Genomic DNA, 10707 nt, shown 5'->3' with positions numbered 1-10707 from the left:
ATATTACGCTACCTAGTACGTGTAGGGGTGTGTGTGTCTGTGTGTGCATGCCTTTCAGGATAAGGCCCCTATTACGTTAAGGTTATAATCATTTTTTTAAATGTTTTCCCTTGAAACAACATTGTTTGTAAGGTTTTGGTATGATCATTTGATGATATAATAATTTGGTTATGTACATGTATGTACAACTCTGTCTGGGTGCACCAGCTGGATATGGAATGTTGCTTTTTATTAAATATGAAATGTGTGTAATATATATTTGAATTTAATTTTACAATAGTTATTTTGGTTGAAGAAACTGAAATTCTTCCTGCATGTTCTGAAATGTTCTGATGTACCCATTGTGGCACAATACTGCCTTGAGGAATCAAACTTTTAATAAATGAATAAATGTTTATTGATACAGTTGTAGTGTTCCAATTTTTAAATTTTTATTTTTCCCCTCAGTGTTGCTACAACCAGCAGTGCTTCTAACCAGGCTCATTGGTTGTGATATGTGTAGGTCGTCCTGTCACATCGCAGCACGGCGCATACCTTGGCTGTCAAAAGCCAGATCAAAGCTAATGTTTAATTCATCATGGTTCAGTGCATCCATTATGAATTGAAGTAATTGATGAACCCCCACATGTAGTGCAATTTTTATGAACCCTCAACCTCAACCGTCCTCGAGTGGTTTGCCATTGTATGTTTTCTATTAATGTGGGAACACCGTGGATTTCTTTTATGCATCTTACACACCTGGTAACAGTGAATTTAATAATAAATAAGACAGCATAGCATTTATGATATGTGATTACGCACTTTAGTTTGGTTTTTGTTTACATCTGTTTAACTGTAGCTAATGCCCAGGTATGGATCAGTCATAAGCAGTAAAATTGTTCAGAGGTGCGGTCAAAACTCACAGAGATGTGCTTTAAATGTAATTACATCCATGTAGGGCTCTCCAGCATTTATTATCTCCTAAAGCACTTTAGCACCCTCTCCTATTTCTAATCTCTTCAAGCTTCAGCAGGTTCAGTGAGCTCATACACAGCAGTACTCTGACGCCGTTCTCTGCACATATAGATATACAGTAGATGCTATAGTCATCTGAGACACAAACCTCTCATATGCTGTCCCCTTTTCTACATGTATTTGATTTTCTGCGGTTTCAGTTGTATCCTCGTGACATTTGGAGATGAAAAGATGTTCATAACTCTTGGCAGAGTTACCTAATGGCCGGAGTGTGAGATCATTTGTGGTCCATTAACTTGCCATGAAACCAAATGACTTCAAATTGCTTCTCGCAGCTTCAAAGATGGAAGGACCACAGAGTGAGTTACACACCAATACATCACGAGTAACCTCCATAGTGAAATCAGCCTGCTGCTGAGGTGCTCATATAACCGGACTAAGAAGTTAATATTTTAAACATTAATAAAGAAAACCGTTAGTTAATTAGTCACGAGACATATAAATAAAAATACATACGTCAAGGCCGCTTTTAAGAGTCTTCATTAGTGGGTGCATTTTTCTCTGTTACCAAGGAGATGCTCAGATGTAATTACTGTTGATGTAATCCCAGTATGGAAGGTTTCCACACATTTACATTGTTTATACAGTATCTCCAGTAGTTGACTGTCAAATCAGATAGATGTGGAAATGGTTCACACGCAACAGCTGGACAACAGATATTCAAACATTTCTAATGTATTCCAGTATTGTAGTGGTGTAATGCTGTTTAGGGGGCAATAGTGAGGGATTATGGGCCCTTAATGTGCTGAGCTACTTCTAAAAATCTTTGTAATTTGTGTGCTTTAGCCCAAGATTTGCACCAGATTTGGAAATTGGCAGCCGCTGATTACGTGATATTCAATATTTCATAAAGAAAGTCTTGAATGAGAGATTTCACATCTTTGAAACTGCGTCTCAAAATAACTGAAGACAACATGGATCCAGATTCAGTTTATTACACTAACAAAAAGCAGTGTATGGCCACTCTCTGTGGGACATAGTAGTTGCCAGCTATATCCAATTGTTCTTCCACCTTTTGTTAAATGGGCGTTCCTTTATACAATTAATACACATGAACCCCTGTTTAGTCGTTATGAGAAGTACTATTCAGATGCTTGAGCACTGCTTGAAATTCCAGTTTTACTCCATGGTATTGTATTTTTTGAATGTACAGTGATTTGACCACTCCCTAGAAACCTTTCTACTCTTTATGACACTGTATGAGCAGCTAAAACATAACAACGGCACCTCACCAGCTGTGCCTCCATTTTTAGAACTGCTTATGTTAGAGAACAGTTAGATTAGATTCAACTTTGTTGTTGTTATTGCAGAGTGAAATGCATCTAACCAGAAGTGCAAATAGCAAAAAGTGAAAATTTTACCCAATAGTAGGGAACAAGCTATGACTATTGTATAGGTCAGACCTATTCAATTAGTGGTCCAGAACCAATCCCAGAGTGGCCCAGCCAGGGGTCCAGCCCGCCCAAATCGAGTTGAATTGAATTGAAGACATGCAGAGGACAACTCGTTTAGTAAGATTTCAGAAATTCCTACAGTGTTTCAGACCATGAATGCAACATTCCGCATAGCCTCTCAACAGTCTACCCACAATGCAGCGTGTTGTTTTTGAAGCGTGGCTAAGAGTCTAAAACGGGTCCTTTTTCAACTCTGAAACGTATAATTGACAATGAAAACCTTTGTTTATTTAACCCCGTCTGGACTGACAAATACTTTATTTTACCATCAAGTTCAAACACTTTGTCATGTTGCCAAATTTTAAAGTGAGACTATGAATAAAAACTGCATATTTTTCATTACATTGATCTGTATTGGTAAGAAATTTGTCATAACCAGCTTGTTCCTGGGTGCTAACATGTCTGGCCCGGCATTACTACATTACTTGATTTTAAAATTTGGCGAAACTGAGATTGTAATTGAATAGCCCTGGTATAGGCTATGACTATTGTATTACCTGAGCTAGTAATTTACAGTAATAGTATATATAAAAACAAGTGTAATACTAATATCAGAAGATCAAGATCAAAGTCAAGTTAATATAAATAAGATTCATTGTTTTAATAGCTACGTTTCATTCATTTTATCTGACATTTTTTTTATTCACACAGAACACATTGTTTTCACCAACATGAGGTGATTCAGAGTTAATTCAAAAGCCGACATTAGGGTGCAAAAGGAGAGGTTCCAGGCTCATAGCACAGACGAGCCCTGTGGGTTTCATATGGGAGTCGTTGAGTAAGGGTGAGAGGAGCAGCTTAGGGACCATACAGTCATCCCCCATGTCCATGGCTGAGATTCCTTGGGTGTTTCAGACCATAAACTCCACCCTCTGGCAATCTAGCCTCATCATCTGGTTCATAACAAAGCCCTAATCTATGGTGCCAGCTGTTTCACTGATCTCACAGTTTGCCCTATTGACAAGAACGCCAAAAAATTTCTTTAGGCAGGTCGCTGCTTAGAGGTAATGCTAATATTGCAATAAAAATGCTAACATGCTGATAATGAGCAGGTATAATAAACCATGGCTTGTTCACAAGCTTAGTTTAGTATTTTATTATGGTAACATTTGCTGATTCCAAGTGTCACAAACCAAATAAAAGGAAAAAAGGTCTGATTGTCATACGGAAGAAAAAGCCAAATAATCACCAAAGCCTACAGGCAATATTAATGTCTGTTAAATATATGTATGGCAATCCATCTGTTTTGAGTTGAGCAGTTTAAACAAAGTAATATACCAATCAAAATAATAGAAAAACTGTCAACTAATGGAGAATTGAGTACCTTAACAGACAGTTTGTTAAGACTTCATGTTACAGCTTTGCAAATTTCATTCTATTTATAACCCAGGTAACCTCTGGGAAATAGTCAGATCTACTGTCCATCTAACAGATCTCACTTCTCTACCTGCCTGTGTTGTAAATGGCCCTGATAACTGTGAGACGGTTGCAAACCAGTTAGCCAATTTAAACAGTTTATGGCTTGCTTGTTGACTTGTAAATAAATTAGACTTAGCAAGGCTAAATAATTCATTTGTTGTGGCGAGTACTGTAAGGCAGTTCTGTTTTTACCCACCTGTATGATGAATAATCTTAAATTGGACACATGTTCCAGGTACTTCATAAATAGAGTTAGGGGTCCTCTGTGGAGTGGTTTGCCCTGTAGGCAAACTAGTGCTTCATCCAGATCAGCTGTGATGATTTTTCTGATGTGTGACAACACTAGTCTCTCAGAGCACTTCATGAATATGTAGATGTTGAATATATTTGTGAACACTCCAGCAAGCTGGTCCTCACATACGTTCAGTACCTGGCCCTGCTGCCTCGCAGTTTGAAAATCTGTCAAGCTGGTAACTTGTATAGTCGGGTGATTAGAGAAGTGGGAAGAAAGAGAAATGTGAATGAGGGAACTTATGCTGAGCCTTATTTGACTTGAGTGTGTGCACCTCAGAACCACTGGCAATGAGAGTTTTCCGGGGTTTTAATAACAATATGTTAGAAGGGACTTCATATGATCAGGAGAACTGAAACAGGCTAGGAATGAGAAGAATTTCTGTTATGCTACTGTATGGAATGTGAGATGATGAGATAAGTACAGCAGTACTCAAACTCAAAGTGACAGCTCGAAAGCTGGCTTCTGGTTCCAATCAGGTAAGTACAAAGACATACTGTACAAAATGGTATAAAGCCATTACTAACTGTCTTACACCAAACTCACACTAGGAAGCCTTGTACTGCACAATTGTAGTAAAAAAAAAAAAGTACAGATTGCAGGTTGTGTATTAATCAATCCTTTTATATTAAAGCAATGTTTAAACTTGATGCACCAATCACACCCTACCGCAGTCATCCTTGAGATGCTCTTGTCTCATTCCTAAAATGGTTGAGTGTCACCTTCATTGCCATTTGTAAACTTGTGAAGCTACATTCCAACAGGAGTGGACAAAAAGCTTTCTCACAGCAAAAGGTCTTCAGATTGATAGTACCACATGTTGCTGAGAGCCACGTCCTCCCAGACACTTGGAAGCAGGAAAACAGAAAAATATATGCCAGGTAAGATGGCACTTTAGTCTCCAGTGATATTAAAATATCACCGGGTATAAATCTCAAAGAAATTCTTTACTTTAGTTGTTGGTTATTTGTGAAAAGACATAAAGAGACTGGGAGACACAAGGAGATTTACACATTTGATCTTTACTGAGGAGACACTGTAAAAATGAACATACTATGTGACAATGAGGCTACCTAACACCTAATTTCTGTATATCTTGCCCAAATATTAGACAATTCTTTCAACGGCTTAGTTGGTTTGAATCCATGTTCACATTCATTAAATGGCAGATTATTAACTTCAAGACTACACATTTGAACGGATTTCAAAATTGACTTTGTTATTGTTTTTTTATCATTTTATTTTACTGCAGATTTTATCCACATAGATGATATGCTTGACTGTTGTCTAGGTTTCTTATTTTTCTTATTTCTTCTCGGAAAGGATAAGCTGCTGGAATGTTGTGGTGGAGACTGCCCTACAAATTGAATAATATGGGAAACTTTTTCCTTTGTCTTCATTTTTGAACTACCTGAAGTACACCAGCCCACTGCTATGGAAGCAACTAACAAGGATTCAGCAGTTTGGGCCACATTGCTGGACAATATTTTGTATATTGGACATCAATAGTCTTCTCACACAGAATAATTATGCCAGGTAAGCTGACATTTTATGTTTTAGTGATGTGCTGAAAGCATTTAGCATTTCCTAATTCCAGAGGGCCTTGTCATTTATGGATTACGGAAGTAGTATTATTAGCATTAGCAAGCTAACCAACACTACGTACCAAGAGCTCCGCTTTGAGAACCACTGAAAATACTAAATGGTGAGCAAATAGGTGTTTTTTTTTTTTTTTTGTTATCCTGTTCGAATCTACGTTAGCTGCTATATTAGCTGCACTTTCATTAAGCAGTTTTGTGTATTTTGACGCATTATCTATTTTGTTACCGTAGCAGGCTACAGCGGCAAATAGATTTTTGTAAGATATGTAAAGTGTGTTCTGGTATGTATTTCTTCCATAGCAATTGAAATACCTTTTATATTCCTCATCTCGGTTGTTAACAGGACAGCATGTTTAAAAAGAATGTTAAAACAAGATTGGCCCTGATTAGCGCAGCCTATTTTATTACATGCGCCATCACGCGTTATCATTACATGCTGCTCGTTGGTTTTGTTTTTCTTGTAAGTAGTTTACATATGCCCATTTTATTGTTTTTTTACCATTTATACTACATTTTCAAACACATTTTACATTTACTATATACTGTATATACTAAATGTATATACCAAAATGCCTATGTACATAGCATAGGGAGCATCTCCATAGGGAGCACCTCCATTTTGTCATCCCTCGCTTTTAAAAGCGGATGTTGATAATATAAGTTTCATAATATTATTGGCATTTTAATAATATGGCACCAAATGAAAATATTTTACACATTACGTTGTATTTCCCCAGCTTTATCCCTATCCTTTTTTTCAATTTTTGGATACTGATTAGGAGACAAAACATGTCCACTGTGTGATGTACAAACTGTTCCACCAGTAAGTTCAGCAGAAGTGAAGATGTTATATTCACAGATGAATAACATATGCAAATTTCTGTTGTTCACAATCAGGCTAGAGGATTCAATGAAGAGGTACTGGCCACTCCGGTGAGTAAAGTGTTATATTGTCACTGCAGGACGTGTTTGTACTCCACCATATCTGTCCTTTCATTTTGACTCAGTTTAACAGAATACACTGGATAATGAAGTACTTAAATTTATTTAAAATTATTAAACTATCCCTTATTCCTTACTTAGGTCCAGTGCAGTACTGACCCTCGTGGCCTGAATGGATTTGTGGTTTATGATGATTTAACTTATCCCTTGCCCTATGTAAGTTGACATCGGAATCATATCATTTGCTCTCTTTGCTTGGGGAGAGATTTCAATCAAAATCTGTGCCACATTGCCTAACCCTTTTTTATACCTTTTCCAGAGCTCATCTGCTGGTGCTGGTGAAGCAACAGTGCTCAGGTAAATGGGGACAAATCACCTGTACATCACAGCAAATGTGTCATAATGCTCTTTGACTTTTGAGCTCTACGCACCTCATCAGCATTTTTCAGTACGAGAGTTACGTCACCAGAATAAGACCCTTGGTGTCTTCCATTATAGTACTGGAGCACAATTGTTGCTCACAGTTCACACTTATTCCCCACACTTTAAAGGAAGGGAGGCAATATGGACATTCACCATACAGACCCTGTCTTCCCAGCAGCCTGAACAATGAAATAGTACTTAATGTAATGTTTTCACTTTATTATTTGATTATCAGTCATGTTAAATGCTGCATTTATTAGAGAAATGCCTTTTCCAGTTGGTATATATAATAGATTATATATTCCAAGAGATTATATATTCCAACAAGCAACCCCCAAACTGCTAAGAAGTAAGCAAATCCAGAGAAGAATCAATAAATGCACAATTGTTCTTATGAAGTTTTGCTGATGCATAGTCATTCTTCTGACTTTATTACATACCTGCAGCATCACAAAGGTGCAGGATCAATATATAAGCATCTCCAAAGAGGTGTGTTGTACAATAGCAATAACTTCTTTAAAGAGTCTACTTAGAACCATCAGTCAGGATCAGTCTGGGTATTTGGTTACATTTGTATGACATTTTGATGAAACTGACAATTATTAACTGAGAAAAGACAGGTGCTACTCAGTCAGATTCAATTAGAGACAAGCCAGAGAACAGTGAACCATTTAGAGGTATTTTTTCTCAGGAGTTGAGACCAAACGCAGTTAAAAGACAGTACTATCAAATGACACAACTATGAACAAGTAAGAAACTGTCCACTGTTCACCACTTCACTCTACCTGTGTCTTCTCAAAAGGAGCCCAAAAACACACAAATCCTCTTCTTGCTCCCATTGATTGGCCCTAAACTGTTTGTCAGTTGTTTATCAATTTGGGAAAATGTCTTTCACATGTTGTATCTTTTTACATGCAGGTGGACACGCAATGATCTGTGGGCGGTGATGGTAGTTGTGGATTCAATTATCCTGGTGCTCCTGTTGATGGTGACTTTCCTGGCTGACTGAACTGTAACCCCTTGGCACCTGTTTTAAAAGCAGTTGCCATCTGTGTGTGCTTTTAATTTTTATTCAATCAAGTTTTCTAAATGTATTCATTTCATTTATCTCGTTCATTTGGTCTTTGCAATTTCATATAATCTCAAAATGTTCCAACTGTGAAAATTCTGTGCAAAAATATATTCACTTATGACACAGCTGATGTTCTTGGTATTTCTTCGTTCGCCTGCACACACAGAATACTTTTATTATTGATCGCTAAAAGAAATAGTGGGACTAAACTATGGTTTAAAATAAAAACACTAGATCAAACACTGGGCTTGCACAACTAAATCTAAAAACTGGCTTAAGCTGGGACTATCACTAGTGACTATCTTTGTTCTGGACAACGTATAATTAATGGAGTCCCAGGGTCTTAGGAGAGGGAGAGGGGATGTTTGCATGCACGTTCTGTTAGAGGTTAAAGTTGAAACTGTTGGACTGAACGTAGATCAGTGGCACAGTGGTATGACTCACCAACCTACCTCCTCCCAACAGACATTCCCCAGCATATTGGAAATCTCCCCTCTCCTGCCTCTACCTTCTCCCTTCTTTCCATTGATATCCCAAGCTGAAGGAACCATTTGACCCCCAGTATATCCCAAACTAGTACAAACATCATGTCCAGCCAGGCAAGACCGCAGCTCATCATGACCCAGATGTACAAGGCCAGAGGCAACCTGACAACATGAACCTGAGGGGTGGTCATGGTGTTTTTGTGGAGCAGCAGGCAGAAGTGTTCTGGGATATTTTTGACCTCTTCCTAAGACTAAAAATTATGCCCAAGATCTGGAAGACATGCAGACCTATGTAGACCCCATGGCCAAGTATTGCAGCGGGTGCAGAGGGTGTCATAATGCACCGGCCCCCCACTGCTTACACGCATGCGGAGAGCCTACAAAGAACTGTAAGTTCATGTTCCTTGACTTCTCTAGTATTTCCAACACCATTCAGCCCCTTAGGCTAACTAAGAAGCTCACTGGATGCAGGTGGAGCTGGACGTTGTAGCTACAGACCACCTTACCGACACACCGCACTTCAGCTAGCTCATACCACAGGAGCAGTAGTTCCCAAGCAATTGCTTGCTGGAAATCTATTGATCCATGTTCTAGTCAGCTAGGTAGCAGTTAGAAACCTCACAGTTGTCTTACCAGTCAAATCAACAGAAGCAACTTTGCACTGAAAAAAAGAAATAGAAAAGAGAAAAAAAGAAAAGAGTGTGGAAGAGAAAAATGTTTTGGGAGACTTAGACTATTCTTAATTCAAAATTCAAGGTCAGTTTAAATATTTGTCTACATTAGTGTGCTAGCTAATATTAGCCTAGAGGGCTAGAATGTTAACTGCAGCTTGGCAACAGCTTCAACTGCTATGTCTCCTTTGTAGACTCACATTGGTTATTGTGAAAGTACTCATCCAGCGTAATCATCCAGATTTTAAACATTAAATATCAAAAATGTTTGATATTACTCAAGATGGCCCTGATGGCTAGTGGTTCGGGAGGTTTAAGTGGGATGAAATAAAGGATTATCTATCAGTCTTTTAGCAAACACATCATATTACCAAATAATCCGCAAGGAGAGATGTCCAGTACTTCATTTCTACGCTGGGACGGGGGAATTTAGAGCTAAATTGGCACAAACAAGCTAAAACGCGCCACAACACACACCTGGTTTTTCAGATAAAAAGTAAATGGGCTACAGTACAGATTGAGAGGGAGTTCCATGGCATCACTTTCATGTTTTGGTATCCTACATTGTTTATGAAGCTTAAAAATGCAGAGTAATGGCAAATTAATATTACGGGACTTGGACAGAGGTCTTTAACATTTTTAGAGTCTCCCTTATTGCTGTCACTATCCATCCTGCATCAGACTGCAGATGAAAAGACAAATTAAGACATCTAGCAGAGATGATCCCATATATTATTTTGAGGGAAAGTGAAAATAGGGCTTTCATTCTTAAGGTGGACAAAGATATGACTAATGTGCTAATGTAGCATCTTATGTGCTCATGTGTGTGACTGAGAAAGTCTGGTACTAGTATATTAGTAAAAATAGCTCAATAAGCAAGGGAGCAGGGGCTGGGTACCTGTCAGCTTGTTTTGAAGGTTTGACATCCCCTGAGTGGATAAAAATTGATTGATGCAAAGTTCAGGACTTTGACAGGATGTGTTTTGTCAACAGGCTGTAAACATTTAGCATCACCTCCAGAGTATTTAGTGACACTGAATGTGACGCAGATTGGACCAGTCCAGGGAGGAGCAACTAGACGCCACGGAGGACCAGGAACTAAAGGATTTTAATACTGAGAAATATAACATAGATTAAAGCATTTCATGAACAGAGATCAAACTATTCTTCACTTTGTTTACTTTCTTACAAGAGTATCAGCATTGGAATGTTCCTTCAGTTCTCAACCCTGTTGTTAAATTAAGCCAAGGGTGGTTTCATAAACACTTAAATGGGAATACATCTCCTCCAGTGCCTTTCCTATCAAGAAGGAGGTGGAGACTAAGAAATGACAT

General features: G+C 38.2%; 1 long non-coding RNA gene across 2 annotated transcripts; it reads left to right on the top strand.

Moving 5' to 3' along the window:
- Positions 1 to 4053: 4053 nt before the first annotated feature.
- On the top strand, positions 4054 to 8275 carry LOC311489373. 2 transcript variants are annotated; one of them, XR_014699116.1, is made up of 6 exons: positions 4054 to 5060; positions 5597 to 5715; positions 6678 to 6713; positions 6864 to 6938; positions 7042 to 7079; positions 8064 to 8275. It is a non-coding gene; the product is annotated as an uncharacterized lncRNA (long non-coding RNA). The 2 variants fall into 2 exon arrangements; XR_014699117.1 differs by having other exon boundaries at positions 4054 to 5715.
- The last annotated feature ends 2432 nt before the right edge of the window (positions 8276 to 10707 follow it).

Source organism: Chelon labrosus (genome assembly GCF_963514085.1).
Source record: "Chelon labrosus genome assembly, chromosome: 6".
In the NCBI taxonomy this organism is placed as follows: domain Eukaryota; kingdom Metazoa; phylum Chordata; class Actinopteri; order Mugiliformes; family Mugilidae; genus Chelon; species Chelon labrosus.
This window is presented reverse-complemented; position numbering and strand designations above follow the sequence as displayed.